At 47.9% G+C, this 18321-nt stretch overlaps 1 long non-coding RNA gene across 1 annotated transcript; it reads left to right on the forward strand.

Moving 5' to 3' along the window:
• The first annotated feature begins 176 nt into the window (after nt 1-176).
• LOC129207477 (uncharacterized) lies at nt 177-15405 on the forward strand. Its single transcript, XR_008577451.1, has 3 exons — nt 177-225; nt 13028-13073; nt 14824-15405. It is a non-coding gene; the product is annotated as an uncharacterized LOC129207477 (long non-coding RNA).
• Nucleotides 15406-18321: the final 2916 nt, after the last annotated feature.

Raw genomic sequence — 18321 nt, forward strand, 5'->3', positions numbered from 1 at the left:
CCATGCCCTGTGAGATCTCCCTCCCCGGGCCAGCAACGTGCCCGGGGCCTCCGAAACCCTGGATCCATCCAGCATGGACCAAAACACCCGGAGCTGGCTGCGCGCCCGAACGCAGGGGTTTGTGGGTGTATTGTGTCCTTGCATACATTTCCAGGCAAAACATATTACACCTAGCTTCGGATGCCAAACTTTTCCAATTATGAGAGCGCAGTAATTCACCAAGGAGTAAGTATTCCTTCAATTTCCTTTGCTTGGAACTGATACCGAGAATCTGTTCTGAATGGAGGCAGACGAAAAATGCTACATGTTAATGCATATTCTGGGTTAGCTGTCTTTGTTAAATTAGAATGAATGCTGCTCATTTCCCATCTGGTCCTCTTTGACATTACTTCCAGAATATATTCACAGCTCTTATTTGTACAGTACAAATGGCTGGCTGTAGTACCAACTTTACCTTTTATAGGCTGCTAAAATGTTGGTGCCAGATCACAAAATAACGTTCTACTTCTAGGAAGCATCTGTGGACATTACTCGCTCCAACAGCTTTCTTTTTTTCCTCCTCTTATTTTCTTTAAATGTAACCATATATGTGAAGCGAGTTTGTTGTCAAACCAAGTGAAAGTTGACGGTTTGACAGCCCTGGAGCCTGCAATTTTCCTCGCACAGCGAGGATGCAGCAGGCAGATCAAGCAACGTGCTATCAGCCTTCTCATCTCTTCTGCACAGCCTTCCCCGAGGGCTGAAAGAGCAGATATTTCTCCATCTGCAGCTGCTCATTGGTGCCTTTGCCGGCTGCTGTGCCGAGGGATTTTGTGCTCTGGATCCCTGCACACTCTGGCTTGCCCTGAAAAATACCAATGCAACAGAAACCAAACAGCTCTCAGCCAGCGCTGAATCCGGTGCTGCCGACCTGAGCTGGTTTTCTGATTATTCCTAAATCTTCCCATCCGCGAGTGTTTGTTTCTGGCGGTTTCCTTAGCAGGCTCCCCATTCCAGCCACCTCCGCCCCTGCCCTCCGATGCGTTTCAGACCTACCTTGGTAAACAGAGTGTTGTGATCCGAAACGCCCACATTTGTCTGCCCGGAGTGACCAAGGGCTGCAGCGGGAATTCTCACCATAGCAACTACCAGCATTGACAGAATTTGGTACTTATTAAATAGGCTGTTTGTTTACCTCTCGGGCTGTGAGAGTAGGCTACAACCTGCGGTGAAACACCACGAGCCGAACAATGCCGGGCTGCTGCTAGTATCTTCATGTGTAAAACAGATAATTACTGTGTTCTGTAAATGAAACAGATACGGAAAGCCTGCGTGGGGTAGGAGTGTTGAAGAAGTAGGGTGACAGGGTATTATTATCGGAAGATTAGGAAGCATGCTCGTCAGATGCTTGATGGATCCAGCAGAAAGTGAGGGGAAGGAAGGTGGGCTGGAGACACTTTCCATACCATCACCTAATTAGAGCATTTCTGCAAGAGGGACAGGTCCAAGCCCCATTCTCTTCACCTTTTAGGGGAGCACTTTAGCTGTCCGGTCACAGATGAGATGCTCAGGACTTTGTGCAGGCAGGTGCTTGTAGGGAAGGAGGGCAAAGGGGAGGAATACCTCTGTGACAAAGGTGAGCCTGGAAACCAGACTCCATAGCTATGCTGACTGCAAAAAAACAAGGACTCCACAGGCTTTTATTAACACTTTACTTTTGAATTAACCTCTCTCCTTTCCTTAGGCAGTAATTCTTGCTCTTTTTTCCCCTCACCTTATCAGTTTGCTAACAGTCCTCTCTTCTGTGCTGGTGCTAAGCCCTCTTTTCATTTAAGTAATTAACAAAATTAAACTCAAGAAATTGTGCACGGATATCCCCAGAATGGAACTACTCCTTCCCTTTCAAACCCAAAGAAGGCTTTTTAGGACTGGAAACCTGCCACGTGAGCTGGTCTGATGAGGGGCATTACTTCTCCATGTGTAATGGCAAGGAGAGGAAAGCCCTGTGCTCTTGACTCTGTTCCCCCAACTCTTTCAGCATCTGATTAATTTTAAATGCAGAATGCTTTCCTTAAGGGTGCCCTGAGCATGAGGCTGGGGAGCTGTTTCCGCTCCTCATCTCCTGGCTAACAAAAGCCTCAGTTATTTTTAATTCAGCATCAGTGGGAGGAGGGGTGGAGAACACTGCTGTATCCCAGCTGGGCATGGGTGCCCTCCTGGGGGACTTTGAGGTTTGGCTCCTTGTCTGAAAGTGCCCATGGTGGGAACCAGGGGATCTGGTCTCCACAGCTGGGCTCTTCCCTGCTCACAGCAGCAAGGAGATGCCCCAGAAGGCAGCGGGGAATAAATTGCTGCAACAGCAATGGTTTCAGCTACCAGGACCTTGGGGGGGCTTGTGCAGGCTGAGCCACCACAGCTTTGTTGCCACCACCCAGGGTGCAGCTCTGAGCACAGCTGATCTCACCCAGACCCACACCTTGATATATGGAGTAGCATTGCAGTTCACTTGGACATCACAGCCCTTCATGACTTCAGCATCCTCTGATTCTGGGTGCTTGACTTGAGATAGTAAAGATTTCATTTTCTGAGGTGCTGGACTCTCCTTTCTGTTGCTGCAATCAGGGCAGAGCACAGCAAAATTGTCAAATTAGAGCCTCCAGTTTGGTTAGAGACTGGGGATAGCAGCAGCATACCCGGAGGGGAGAGGTTATTGCTCTCCCTTTGAAAGGACAAGGATGGAGTTCAGCGAAGGTATGAGGTTTAAGCAAATGCTAATGGTGAGCATGTAAATGGGTGATCAGATTAGAGGGAGAGCTGCAGGCTCTTACGTGTGGGGACAAGCAGAGTTATGGGGCAGCTACTGGCCACGGGGCTCTTGCTTTGGCTGCCTCTGCCTCTCAGAGAGGTGCTGCTACATCTTGTTTCCAGGTTGGTATTTTGCTCTTGTTCCAGCCTTCCCACTTACTATAACCAGGCACATTTCACATTTCAAAGTATTTTTCTACTGGTTGTCATAAAAGCAGGAGTATGACCCAAAATGTCACCTTGACTGTTTCAGAATGACCATAGGAAAGACCTTCAATAGCTAAAATTTCTTCAGTGCTGGACATTTGATGGTGCTTAAAGATACAGAGATGTTGAAAGATGGTTTCCTGCCATTCAATTCTGCAAGGAGAGGGGCGATGGCATGTGTGGGGCTCTGATGGTGTGGTAATTCCCTCCTCACCCAGAGGAACTTTCAGTCAGCCTTGTGTGGGACCTAGTACAGAATAAAATCATGGTCCTGTGGAAATTCACCATAAGTTCCCATGGATGCAGGGACACTTAGAAAGTGTGTGCTCAAGAAGTAAGCAATGTGCAGAATTCATTACATTAAACAGAAAAAAATATTTGTATGTTAATTTTGTACATGCATTAGCTAGGTAAGAGGGAATACATTTCCTTCACCAGATTATTTCTTTCTGCTTTTCTACTTCCATGATTTCTGATGAACTGCAGTTCCCCAACTGCGCTTCAAAATATTAAGGAGAACAGTTGCAGAAAGTGTGGAGTTGAACACCAGAAGAAAACTGACCCATTTTCTCAGTTTATACGAGGGTCCCAACCTGAGACTTTTGCTGAACTCAAACCATCCCTGAACACCAGCATCGTTTCTGGTTACTGCTTTACAATATCAGCGGTGGCTTTCCTGGGGACCCATTCAAAGTGGGGACTGCTCTGCGTCTGTACGTGCAGGATTTCCCTGTGGGGAGGGAAGGACCCGACTTAGCGCATATTAACCCTGCTGTTCCCTTCCTCCCGCGGCCGCGGTGCTGGGCTGTGAGCGAGGCGGAGGGGGGTCAGGAGCTGAGCCTCTCCCCTCCCAAGCCCTGAGCTGTGGGACTGCTGCACATCCCCCTGCCCAGGTTTAAATATGTTCCTTCCCACTGTGAAGCTGCACATCCATGATTTGGGGCTGAAGAGAAACTGGGGTCCAGGGGCAGGTGAGCCCAAACCAGACCCGAACCCCCACATTTATCCCGGCTCAAATACCTGGGAGACAACTGCTACGGATTAGACAATAAGTCCCTTTGTTTCCCATTTCTGACTCGTCCTCTTTTACTGCCTCACGTTTCCAGCAACGAATGAGTCCAACTGCCAGTTCGGAGAATTATTTTTGTGGCAGAGCGTGCCTGATGGAAGAGACACCCATTGCTATCCATTTCCATTAGCAGCCTGTCAATAGAAATTAAATTACATGAATAAGGCGCTATCAGTGCCAACATCACTGCAGGAAAACATTAATTAATCCTCATTTACATTAGTCAGTTCTACCATCAAATAGACTCTTCTGTTGCTACAAAAGACATTTCCACAAATGATTGTTGCTGTCTGATAAACAGATTCACAGAACCTCACTGACTCACTTGTTGGGCACTCGCCATCCCATTCGGGGTCTGAACGAAGCAAATGCTTTGTGGGATCCTATTCAAAGCCCAGGTTGAACGTTGGGCCTCCGAGTTCTATTCAAACCAACCCAGACACTGAAGAGGTGGGGCTTCAGGCTTTAAAGAAAATAAATCCCCAATTAACTTACAACAGTCAAAGCAAATTTATTTTTGTAAGGAGTTCGTGATGTGCCCGTCACCGTTATATCTAAACTTCCCTAAGGGTCTCATGATGTTTCAGAGGGTGCTATACAATAGGAGGAAAACAGAGGGGACTGATCCTGCCCTTCTGGCTCAAGAAGGAAGATTACGAGCTAAACTCTTTCCCGAGTGAACGTTTAAGACAGACATGCCCTATTTAAATCACAGGCTGTCTTTACTTTGGGATTTTTGAGCCCTGCTGAAATCCAGATTTGCAAACAGGCTCTGTCCTCACTGCAGACGGAATGAAGCTCACACATCCAAACACCGCTGCCCTTTGAGGGGCTCCAAGCCCCAGCTTTGCAGCGTGGCTCACCTCAGGGGGCCCGGTCCCCAGCTGCCTGCCCTCCATCTGGGGAAAAGAAAGCAAGGAGCAGTGCTGCTGCATCAGGAGAGCTGCCTTCTGCAGCCAGCTTTTGGGAGATAAAGAAAACACGGTGCATGATCCACAGCTGGGGATCATCCAGTGCAGAAGTGTCACCGTAAAGAGTCTCATGACCCCAGAGGCTTCCCTGATGCTCCCACATTCTCATCGTCCTATCCATCCTTCGAGCTGGCACAACTGACTTCACCACCAAACACCACGGACAAGGATCTGCAGGATTAGCAATGCAAGCCTGTTTCCAGCAGGCCTCAGTTTCCCTCCAGGGCACCTCCTGGGCAGGGAGGGTCTGCAAACTGGGACAGGTCAGAAAACAGTTTGGAGAGGTTAGGTGCCTGCTTTGGGATTGTTCCTGGACCTGGACGCTGGATGCAGCAACATTTATGCTATTTCCAAGTTCTCCCGTGGATGTGGAGGGAGCACTGTGACCTGACCATCAGCCCCACATGGGGCACGTTGTTGCTCCAGGAGCTGTGCGGGTATCGGCTCAGGCCGTGCGACGTACCAGGCAGAGCTGGTCACTGAGGGTGTCTCTGCCTCTGGTGGAAGCCAGAAATGAAGACAACCATCCTGGTGGCAAAAAACAGAGGGATGAAAAAAGAGGAGTGAGGAAAAAGCAAAGAACATGCCAGAATGTCTCTAAATCATGGCAATGACTTTCTAAATAAGTTGCATTTCACGGCTGGCTTTGCTGGCCACTGAGGTGACCGAGTGTACCAGCGCCGCAAATATTTTATTCTACTTTGCTGCAGGAGACAAATTGGTCTAATGGGAGGTGGGAATGGGTGGAAATGGAAATTGAGATTACCAGCAGCTTTTGCCAAGAGATAAGCAATGCCATTAGCAGTTCTCTGTGGCAGATTGCTGGGTCATGGGCGCTGCTCCTCCTCCCTGAGCGTTCAGGAGAGCGCTTTGGCCAGCCACCACCACTGCCGGTGAGCTGTTTGGGGGCATGGAGCTGCAAATTCCTGTCTCTGCTGGAGGCCTATGTGCTTGTGCTCAGGGTCTTTCTTTTGCCCATGTGGAAAAGTAGTACTGGTACGGGTCTGTACACTGAAAAGTGCTATTTTGAGCCAGTGATGGGGGATAGAGAAATAGCAGAAAAATCAGCCTAAAATCTCTGGATTTTGGTAGGTTTTGCAATCCTATTCGGTGCTTTGGCTGTATAGTGTCTGGCACGAACTGCTGGTTACTGTAATAAGTCTCTAAATCTACTGTAAGTGCCCGTCCACTTCTTTCCTTCCTTTCACAAGGCATGTGTTCGGCCGCCAAATGACTATATGGGGATGTATTAAGCAATAAACAGCAGAGACCAGATAAAAAAGCTTAGCTGAGATAAAGATAAGGCAGTATCCACACAATCAGTGCGTGCACAGGCAAAACTGAGAGCAGGAAACATGGCATGCACCACACGAACATTGTGCACGAAAGCAAAATATACCCCATAACCCTCCTGACATTTAGGGTGAGGAAGTGGAGATGTAAACAGCATCTATTTATTGGTCCTGCCCCAGCACAAACTGTCCTGGGAGTGCAGGGATGGGCAGTGGTTTCCACCCTGGGTAGGAGATGCTGCAATGGGGCTTTGAAGCTCTGCAGGTCCACGTAGGGGATGCTTTGTGCGCTGCCCAGCCTGGTCCTGCTGGGTGTAGGTGTGCAGATCATCGACCTCCTGCTCCATCTCTCTCTACACCTATCGATCTATAGGGAGAGAGCGTTTCAGTGCATGTCCCCCCGAAGCTGACGCCTGAAAAGATCTCTGCAGGAGATAATGGTGAGCAGCCCTCAATGAAAGCGTGAGCTAAATCTGATTCACAGCGATCATTTGAAATGTGTTACCCAGTCATCTGCTACCTTGTACTGCGTGCCAACACTGATATAATGAACCGCTGATCGTTCACTTAATAGCTACACTGTGGCTGAAAAGCTGGGGACTCCTACATCATGTAAATTTGCCTAGATTTCATACGCCTACTGGTGACCTCCAATCCCTTTTAAAAAGGTTTAGTTCCTCTGAATAGAATGGATTTATTCTGGTTTTTCAGTGAGGGAAATGAAACAGGAGTCAGGTCCCTAATGTTATGTTAAACTGCGTTGAATTATCCGTGGCAGAAAACCTCAACTCAGGTAAGATGGCAGGTATATAAGATTTTTAAATTATTATCTCTAGCTTTCCTTGCATGAGCTGCTTTTTTTCTCTCCATAATTAAGTCTTTACCCACTTTTCCAGATCATGAACCTTTCTGCTTCAAAGCCAAGGATGAGGGTGTGAGGGCTGTTACTCCAGGGGATTTTCACCAGGCAGGACAAGTAATATTAGAAGTAATCAGATAAAAATAATGTGGCACCATGAAAGACTGATAGTGCTGAAAGCAAAGAAGAAACTGTGGATAGTCTTACCTCAGGGGTTTTAAAAAGCAGTGATTTAAAGAAACCAACTGTGGTATGTGCTAAGACATCAAAGCCAAAAATCACCTTTGAATAACTCATCACCTTAGAAAATGCCCGTTTAATTGAAAACAACCTCCTTAACCAAACTCAGAGACTGGTTTCAGTCAAGACCCCGTGCCACCTGGCCAAGGCTTTGTTCAGCACGCAGGGGGGATGTCTCCCACGTGGCCAGTATTCCTATGGCATGGTGAACAACCTGGTGTCCATGTCCCTTGTGCTCCCTGGTTTCTCCCACAGCCTGGGGATGGGCAGCCAAGCAGGGTGCAAGGGGAAAACCCTGCCTGGTGGCAGTGACAGAGGTGATTTCCTTCTTTTTTCCTCCTGGACATGAGGCGAATCCAGCTGGCTGGAGGCTGGGCTGATTGTAAGACAAGGTGGCAGACTCTTGCCTCCCGTGCTGCATGCCGCCTCCCTCCAGCCCCTCAGTCTTGGTGCTCCGGGAGGGGCTGGGGTCTCGCTGGGAGCACACAGGGCTCTGGGGGGCTTTTTCAGTGTCTACCGAAGAAAGCAAGTGTTGAGTGAGATGAGGGGGAAGAGATGGCCCGAGGAGGGTGTTTGAACACCGGGCTGGAGAAACTGTTTCTTCCTCTGCACCTGCCATCATGCAAATTGCACAAAGTATGTGGCAAATTGCTCACATGCAATTTTTTAGTGTATTCCTCATTTTCTATGTGCCCAGCATGAGACGCTGATTTATTTTACTGTGATAAATTGCCACCACACTTTATAGCACCTGAGTGCCTTCCACATGAAGTGGAGAGCCAAGGTGAAGTCCCTGGACATGAACGATCATTGCATTATCTGCTCTCTTGTCTCTCCTGTCCCTTCATGGGTCTGCTGAGCATGCATGTACACGTGCACTGGGGGAGGGAAGAGAGGGGAGACGTGGGAGATGGCCATTGACTTGTCTGTGCTTTGGTAGGGATATAAGGGCACAAGCACTGGATTAATAATTGACTTCAGATTTCCAGATGTCTGAGTGCTCACAGCCAGTGCAAAGCCTTCATGTTCAAACCACAAAGTCTGCTTGCTGCTGTAAAACATGGAGCATTCAAGACAATCTCAAGCTGAGCACTCCTAGTAATTGGGAAAGTGGCAATTTTGACCTTAATCTCCTAGTTTCTCCTTTTTCCAGCTGACAAAAAGAGGTAATGCCACCAGCTTTCTCAGGGAGTCATGCTAGTGGACTCATCAATGCTGGCAAAATGCTCAGCTACTGCAAAGAGCAATTGTTAGCAATGGGGCGAGAAAATTGAGGTGATGATGTAGTTAAAAACATCCTTAAGCCAGCTGTTTTACCTGTGCAGTACTTGGTTTTCCAGTCCCATTTATAGTTTCAAAGATATGAACAGTTCCTTACCAGTCCATGAGAAATAAGAGGGGAAAAAAAGGTCATCTTCAGAGAGTGCAGTTTCATGGCTTGATCCTGGGATGGTTGTTCATTGACTCAGTTAAAGTAACTTGAAAGACTTTCTACCTTTAACGTGAGTTACATCTCAAATGAGACACAGCAACATGGTGGGGTGAAAAGCTGCTGTAGAAAAGAGATGGATGGAAAGGATGGTGAGATACCGAGTACATTTGGGTACACACACTTCTTATTTATGTTGCTGTAATCCTTGGAGGCCTAGCTGTGGTTCAGCACCCCATTTTGCAAAGTTCTTGTTGGTTCTCCTCCTTTGTTGTACATTTGCTTTGAGATAACAGGTAATTGCACAGGAAATAGAAGGTGGGCAAGAGACCAGGACAGGCTCGTGCTGTCAAAGGCTACCCAGAAAAAGTGAGGCATTCCTATGGATAAGTACATGCCAGACATCCCATCAGAATCATGTTTAATCAGTCAACAGTGATGACCCCCCCTAAAAATTGCCATTTGCCTTAGATAAGACATATCTCTCTGATAACCTCAGTATTTGCCTTATTCAAGATATTTCCCATAACGAGTACAATGAACTAGATGCTGTTTGTTTAAGCAAAATTATTTATGTAGGGAAGGCCGGTGCTGTGACTCTTATACTCGCAGGCGTTCTCGGCTAGCTGACGGTCACAGCGATGTCCTGTCTCAAAGGAGACATTTCCCAAAGGGCTGCGGTGAGCTGCCCTGGTCCCCAGCCTGGGGCAGCGAGCACAGCACCTCATGGCTTTTCTCACCCATGGCCCCTGGGAAGCTCACCCAGATGTCTGCTACAGCCCAGCTTGCGATGGAGAGACTGAGCAAAGATGTCAGTACGTTTTTATACAATGTTTTCAGTGTCTTTTTGCAGTTTTCAACCAAGGTCTTCCCTGGTTTTCAGGTGCCTTGGTGGCTGTGGCCAGGAGAAGGTGGTGGGCAGGGAAGGGCAGGGGCGAGGATGTGACTGGGTCCATTGTTTGGGGGACATGGAGGTGGACTAGAGCTCGTATGGCTGGGAAGGACAAGGTCGTGTCCCCAGCCTGCGTCTTTCTTACCTGGCAAAGCAAGAGGTTGAACATAGGAGACATTTCTATGCAAGCCAAGAAACAGAGAAAATGCTACAGAAGGGAAATGGAAGAGGAAATCTTCTACTGAAAGCAAGGCAAGCGTTCACCCTCAAGAAAACTTCTGCAAAAGAATCAGCAGAGATTTTAACTTTTTCTCTGTAGTTTATAAATATATATATATGCGCATGGATATGTGTGTGTGTGTGTGTATGTCAAATCCCCCAGCCCAAGCATGGTATGCTGACCACTCAATTGAACCTGTGAAGAACATTATACAGATCTACAGACCCAGGAATGACAAGGATTTTACAAGGGGCATATACACACACAGGACCCTGAAGCCTAATAAGGAAACTCTTTACCATTTGTTTAAAGACTACATAATTTATGTTTTTCATCATCTCACAGAGGAGAGAAGGTTGTTTACTTTGATTTGTTGATGCAGCAATTTTAAACATACTGTATGGTATGTGGAGTCTATCTGGAAAAAAACACACCTTATTGATTGTGGTGTAACCAACCCAAAAGCCATGGCACAGAAAACTGTGTGTAAAGGATAGAGAGTGTACTGTTCTCACTCATGTTATGCACCAGAGCCCTTTACGCAATGTTTGTGATCAAAGACACCTTGCAGGAAGAATTACAGGAAAAGTAAAAAGAAAGGTTAAAAATGCCAGATTTGAGGTGTGCCTCGGGGACAGAAGGAGGGAGAGGTACCCACAGAGTCACCGCGGGCTGCACAGCTCCCCGACGCCGTGGGTCGAGGTTCAAGCTCTCAGGGGCAGGTAGCTGTGAAACCAGAGGAACAACAGCGAGGCGACTCCACGGAAAATCTGCAGTGATAAATTGTTTGTTCTTAATATAAGCAGGTTCATAAACCAATCTGATCCCTGAAGCTTGAGAGAGACCAGATACCAGAAAGCACATTTTCAGCTGCAGAGCTGGCAGAAATCATACCTGGGATCCTGACCCAGGTATAGCGTTGCATCGTGCTTTGAACAGGTTTGATTACTCGTGATGTCCTCACTAGGTTACCCAGCATTGTCACGTACGGTGAGGCTCTCAGAGCTAAAACAAGCTTCGATTTTGTGATTATGTCTTGGGTGCACACAGGCTGTCTGACGGTGCTTTGGGAGCCCAGGGTGCTCTTTGCTGAGCTGCCAAGCAAAGCCCCATCAGCCGTGGGGCTGAGCGTGGCCCCTCACCACTACCTGCAGCACGGAGGTGGACATCTGGACCCTGCAGCTGCCCCTTCTCCAGGGGAGCCTGGCCAAGAGATCCCCTCTTGTTTGCGGAGTGGGTGCAGCAGCGATGCTAACCCCAGCTCGGCCGTGGGTACCAAGCCGAATCGGGGTGACCCCATGATTTCCCTCTGTGCATGTCTCATCACCCCATCCACCCCTCAGGCCGTACAGCGAGCAGTTTAAAGCCCCTCCTTTTGCTCCGGTACCCTTGCATCTTCTCTTGTTTTCATTTGCAGTACACAAGCGCGCTGATGATTGTAAGTGGGGACAGCAGACCTTCAATTCTTCAAACTTTTTACAAGAAAAGAGTGCACTTTGCCTAATATGGGCTGCTCCCTGGGCTCTTTGCTTACATCTATAATTTTAAACAGAAGGAGTGGGTTTTGCTGGTGGCTTTTATTCCCTCCTTGCTCTCATTTGTTTTACTGTAAGGAAAACGTGGCCATGTACTCTTACTTTGTGCAAAGGGCTCACGTTCAGGCAACAGAGGAGAAGTAACAAGTTAAGCTTGATAGCACATTTTCATGGACCTGATATGCAAATGGTAGCTATACACTGAAAAAGCCAGATTCTGTCTTCAGTTCCAGAGCCAGATTGAAGTAGGTGGGCTAACCGAAAGAAAGATCTAATTCAAACCACTAGCTTTGTTTATAGCAACTGCTTTTTCCATCCTGAATGCTCTTAACATAAATTGTAACTCTTTTTTTTCCTTTTTTTTTGGGTAATGCTTGTCTTTTATGTTTACATCTTAATGCAGCTGGGAATTTATTGGCAATATCTCTTATCAGAACTTCTTGCATTGTTCCAAACATTTCTTGAGGCATTTTGTAGAGACAGAAAAAATAACATCGTTGTGCAGGGACCCTTCCCACTTTTTATTAGAGGTCATGAAAGCAAGATATTAAGCAACAAAGTGGCTAATGGCTAGAGTGGACTAGGAAAATCCTCTTATCTTTTCCTCTTTCCTTTTCCAACTGAGATATTTTTTGACAAAATGTAGTTTTAGCTGCATTGAAGCATTTTGACTTTCCTGAGAAAACCCTGGATTTCTTTTATGAAATAGAGAACGGCTTTTTATGTAAAAATTACTCTCTCGGCTAGCAAAAATGTTTCAGCAGAAATGTTTAAACTACATTTACTAATAGCAGTGTGCCCTCTGTTCCTATCAGTAGGATATATTCCAGTTAGTACTTGAAATTAAATAGAAAGCTATTAATACAAGGTAGTTTCTGAATTCTTATGTTCAGATGATTCAGTCTGAATTTTCTTTGTTCATGGAATAATCCTTATTTTCTCGTTTGGGAGATGCACTTACTTTACCTTCAACATCCATTTTGCACTGAAGACGTAATCAGTTGCCAAGTGTGAACAGCACAAACATGCAAACGCTTTTCAGCATCTCCCCGCTCTGTTCCCTTGGTTTGTCCTGCAGTGATACCCAGGTTGTCATTATGAATACATATATGACCTGCTGTTATAATAAACAGCAACAGCTAAAGGAGCATCAGGCAGTGCGAGGGAGGGGAGGCCATCACCGCGTCATCTCTTTTGGAGACTTAGAGGGCCTGAAGGTGATGCCTGCATGGCTCAGCGCAGTGGCCCAGGTACCAGCGTGGTACAGGGTGGTGTGATGCCCCGCATGGATACACCAGCCCAGGCCAGTGACCCATCTCCAGGGTCATTAGCTCCAGCCATGCTGAGTTTCAGGCAAACCCACCCTTCCCACTCCTCCCTCCCAGCGACTTGCTCCTGCGCTGCTCCATCATCTTGGCCGTGCTTGTGGGAGGGTACTGGGGTTTGGTGAGGACAGTGGCAGACATGAGATTTTGGCTGTGGGGAAGATGTGATTTTTTTTTTTTCTCCTTCCCTGTGTTATTTTCCAGCTGGATCAGTTTCCTGGGCTGGCTCACAGAGATGCTGCACGGGCAGGTACGTGGCGGGAGGTTTTCCCTGGTGCTGGCGAAAGAAAGGTGCAGGGACGCCGAGAGCCAGCCATGCTCTTGAACAAGACCCCTCACCCCCACGTCTTGGCCCAGGTGGCCAGAACAGCTTCTGGTGAAACGGAGCCCAACTGCCTCCAACAGGCTCTTGATTAAGCCATTATGTTTGTGACTAATTTCTTAAATATCTGCTTTCCTTCTTACATTCTCTCAAGAGCCTCTCGCTCTGCAGTTGACTCACACGCGAGCAGGTGCTGCTGGCAGAGACGGCACATGCCGGTTTCTCCACCCCTGCCTCCGTACCGAGCCCCAGCGCTGCTCCCCCTGCATCCCCTGTTCCCAGCATCGGGGGTGGATTCTGCCCAGGACTGTCCTGCTGCCGGTGGAGTCAGAGAAACAATGACATGAAGTAGCTCACAACATCCGAAGACCCATTTAGATGAAGAAAAAAAGGCAATTTTACTGTTTGCTTTACCTCTCAATGAGGAAGAGAGGGTTTTGCAGTGCACAAGGGGAGTCTGGGATCAGAAAACAAAGCGTTTTCCACCCAGAAACTGTCTCATCATTTCTGTGATACATCTATACATCTATATTTCTAAAGAAATCACCATTTTCAGTGCTGAGAACTGCATGGAGCAGGTTATGGTATCGCGGCTGGGTGATCGGGGTAGGTCTATGAACAAGTTGGTCAGCTGTGTGGCAGGGATGAGAACTGCATTTAAGTGCAGCTGTTACACCACTGACAAATGAACCTGCGCTCCTAACCAAGTCAGTCTTTCTCAAGGGAATGACAGGAGGAGCCAAACTCACACGATGCTGTCATGAAATAATCACTGGAGCACTTGTTCAAAAATTGCAGGTCCTGCATTGCCTGAGAGTAAAGTTTGGCAGCCTCAGCCCTGTGTGTACAGCTCACACCATGCGCCAAGACAAGGCATGGACACCGCAGATGGACATCACTTTGCATTTAGGGAGAGGTCCAGGAGGAAGTCAAGGGAAGGGGTTACATTTCCTTGAGTCAGGCATGGGCAAGGGGATTTTGCCTGTGATGTGGCTGCAGGGTGTATCCTCTGTCTTCTGGTGAAGCCTTGCCATGATTAAGGCATGATTTGGGGTGCTGTAGGTTATGGGAGAGGAGAGGAGAGCAGTCGACCATGTGTCACACACCCTCTTCGTGGTTCTGTTGGTGGCCCAGAGGTCACATCCTGGTGCAGCAGCTCCATCTGTCCGGAGAAGACAAGGACGGGTTGTGCAGGCAGATTCCCAATTGCTCTGCATGGATGCTGGCTTTGGCCCACTGGGACTGAAATGGCACAACCCAACTATTTTAGGAGCTACAGCTGCTCCTGAGCTCCTGTGAGTGGTTTGACAGCCTTAGTTTGCCTTCTCCGGGGCTGGGGTCCCTGCATGGCATCAGCGAGGGCCACGCAAACCACTCATCCCTGCAGCAGCGAAAGACATCACCTCAGAGAGCTCTGCGGCATGAGGAGAAAGGGCAGCAGTTGCCTGTTTGCAAGGACCTCACACCACGTTATTAACATTTGGTGGCAAGAAAAACATCACCGGGAAAGACTTTCCTCCCCAGCGCAGGGGCACAGCTGCGCTCTGCATCGGGGCTGTGCTGAGCCAGGCGGTGGATCTATACAATTTCCAGACCCCTTCCTTGCTTGTCCTTAGCCTGGGGGAGCAGATGCAGCACCACTGAGCTCATTCCTGCTTTTTCCTTCCATATTAGGCAGACCCCTAAGTGTCGTGCCCTTCGCAGAGCTAACATGATCTCCAGATAGCAGCAGATGGCACTCGACGGCTTGTGTTGTGTCCGCAACTCCTCGCGCACATTTTACCCTTCTCCGGGCTTCAATTCCCTCCCCCAACATTGTGCCCCATCACATCATCTCTTGGGGGTGCAACCGCTGGACCATGCTCTTTCTCCTGTATAAAGATACACAGCTGCTGCTTGTGGATGTAGGCTCCTAATGAGTGGGTACCACTTGGACCAAGGCTACTGATGCTGTGGAGAAACGTTCCCCAGAGAGCTGGCAGAGATGTCTCTTCGCCTTGGCCAGTGGCCTCCCTGTGACCTGTACCAAACAATAAAAAAGACAGCAGAATAACTGAAAAATGACATATATCCTTTGTTTGCCTTGGCCTCCACTGACACCTCCTCCTCCCCTCCCACACTGTCAGGCTGCAGGGGAGTGAGATCATCCATGCTGTCCCTTGCAGCGGGTCAGCCCTTGCTGGCCCACCTGGTGCTCATGTTGCTAAATATAACGAGGATGAGTGGCACCGGCAAACACATCTAATTGTCACGCGGCAGATTTTTACTGTAGATGTCTCGTGCTGATTTACCACAGTAGTCATCTGAAAGATGGAGCGTGCACAGGATAAAAGCCTTGGAGATGCCTTACAGACACTTGTCTGTAACAAGTGAAACTCACACAGAAATTTGTCCTGGAAACAGTTGGATTTTGAGGCATTGCAAATGTTTGAAATATCTACACAACATATTTATCTTAGCTTGTGGCTTCAGCACGGAGCACAGTTCTGCAGTCTGTAACCACAGACCGAGGGGGGTTTGCCTCTGTCTGGCAGAAGAAATGGCCTAGCGATCAGTTTTGTGTGATTAATGTAACCAAATGTTAAGTGTGCGCATGGAACGGAGCAAGGCTTTGCTCGTGCAACCCCCTCAACCTGGGTGAAGAGTCATGAATTTATTTTCTGGTGGGCAGAGAGATAAAACCTGCTTTAATGCACAGAGAAGTGACTTAACCCCAGGTATGCAAAAACAAGGGCTTGATTTCACATGGCTGATTTCCACAAATGAATCCATCATTTTGGCACTTAGTGTAAACCAGAAGATGGGAAACAATGGGCTTACTTGATAACAAAGAGTAGATTACATGCGTCACCTTCTTGGGCTGAAATATACCCTCTGCCCATGTGGATTATCTTTATTCCTCAGCTACTCAGGAGGGATCCTCAAGCATGGGTCATGGCAAAGACCAGCTGGCGTAGCTCCCCGTGCTTCCTTTGCAGACACTGCCAGCCCCACACCATCCTCTGACTTTGCTGTCTCATCTCTGAGGGTATTTGGCCTCAGCACCCATTTCTTCAGAGCCCGGGCAGAGAGTTTCACTGCTACCTGCCGAAACTCCCTGTCCTCCTCCGCTACTGGGAATGGTGGTGGCACCCTGAGGTCTTCCAGCCTAGTTGGAAGGTCGTTTCACATCTTGTCCTTAATGCCTGCAAGGCTAACTTCAATGTGGATGCTGTGTAAAGAGGGATAAGCTGATATTTGGGACAGTGTGCAGGTTTTTGCTTTCCCCTCCCATCACAGAGCAGCCTTTGCAGCCAAGAGGAGAAGGTGTGCACTTAGCTCATAAAAATAAACAGTGTTCTCTGCTGCATTCCTGGACGTAATGTTTGCAGATCTGATATTCACTTGTGCCGCTCCGGCAAGCATTAGTTGGCTCAAATACTAAATATTTACATAGCGTGTGTCACGTGCAGACTGTGAGGAGGGAAAGCATCATCGCTCCCACTTACAGGGCGGTTAAGTGACTTGTCCATGGCCGCTCTGGAAAGACCCTAGCAGGACCTAAAAGCCAGCAGAGCCCATGGGCACAGTGCTGCTCTTTCCCGGGACTTGGGGAGCCATCTTTTTTGGGAAAGGTGTCCCTTGCCAGTGGGAAAGGAGCAACAGGGCATTCAGCGCGGGCAACTGGATAAAGCTTTGGCTGCCCCGTGGAAAATCAGGCCCTTGCGTACACTGCGATGGCATCACCGAGAGCTGGCAGCTGGACCTGGTGCACGGCTTAATTTCACGCAGGAGACGATGCCAGAGGCTTTAAAGAAGCAGCTGCCACCTAATTCCAGAAATCACCCGGACTTCTGAGAAAACTCATCTCTCCCAGCCTGTACAGCAAACAAATTGTTGCTCTTTCTGTTGACAACAAGCCATAAATTATCCTGTTATATAAAAGGGAACAGCAGCCTGAGGAGCTGTGCTCCAGCCAGCTAGCAGGCGTTTTGTTTTAGCAGGGAGGGGCAAACCCCTTTGCGTTTAAGTGAGATGCCCCCAGTTTACCCAGGTTGTTGCCCAGCAGCCTGCTGGCTTTCTATAGGTTTCTACAGTAAAGGTCGCATAGGTGGCTTGGGAATAACGCACCCCCCTCGCTGCATGTCATGTGGATGGAGCTGAAAGTCTCTCAGGACTGGTTGTCTCCTGCATGTTTATTTTATTCAGTGGTATCATGTCAGTGTGTCTGCCTAAATATAGCTTCTGTGAAGAGCATTTCTAAGTTTCCTGTTACAGTTTCACTCGCAGTTACCTTACAGTAAATGGAGGAAAATCAATGCAATCTCCATTACGCACTGCGTCTAAATGTGCCTTGCTGGACATTCTGCCTGGATTGATTCTCCTCTCATGGAAACTGCCTGTCCTCTCTGCCTCTCTCCCTCCTTGTTTTGTTTGAATAAACCACAATTTCATCATTTAAACCCCCCCTCACTCTCCTTTGTCTGATGTGCCCTGCAGATAAAACTCTTGCAGGAACTGACAGTGCAGAAACCATGGAGTCCCTGGACAGAGTTGCAACTGCAAAGCCCAGATTAATTGACTCTGTGGCATTTGGACATGATCATTTCAGCAGCTTCTACAGAGTAAATTGAGCAGAAGGGTCAAATTCAAGGTAATCTCTGAATAACAAACATTAGCCTAGAGCTTGCTTCTTTTGTCTTTTACAGACTAGATGATCCTCAGGTAGCAAGAAAATGATTGATTTAAAAATGTATTCCCTTTGCTGTGGTGTTTAAATACAGCTCTTTTACCCGTCCTCACTGCCTTCCAGTAACGTCTGTCTACAGATACACAGAAAAAAATACTATTACCAAATCCCTGTAGTGTCAGTGTCAACCGGTCACCAGTAAACAATCACAGCTATAAAACGATCCAACAGATGTTATGCTAGAGATGAGTAGTCTGAAATAGAAAGTCTAAAAATACATCTGCAGGGCCAAATTGCACCCGTTTTTTTATGCCGTGCTCTGCCATTTTTGGCCCACAATTGGCTCCTCGGTTCCAAATGTAGGTAGTCCCACGGCCGCCAGCACACGCTGGGACGGGGCAGGATGGGGGGACGTTGTCACGTGCCTGCAGTGACCACCCCAGGAACAGTCATTATCCTAAACGGGTTCGTTTGAGATTTAATAGCAGTAGTATTATTTGCCCCTCA

The sequence above is a fragment of the Grus americana genome, chromosome 5, assembly GCF_028858705.1.
Source record: "Grus americana isolate bGruAme1 chromosome 5, bGruAme1.mat, whole genome shotgun sequence".
In the NCBI taxonomy this organism is placed as follows: Eukaryota; Metazoa; Chordata; class Aves; order Gruiformes; family Gruidae; genus Grus; species Grus americana.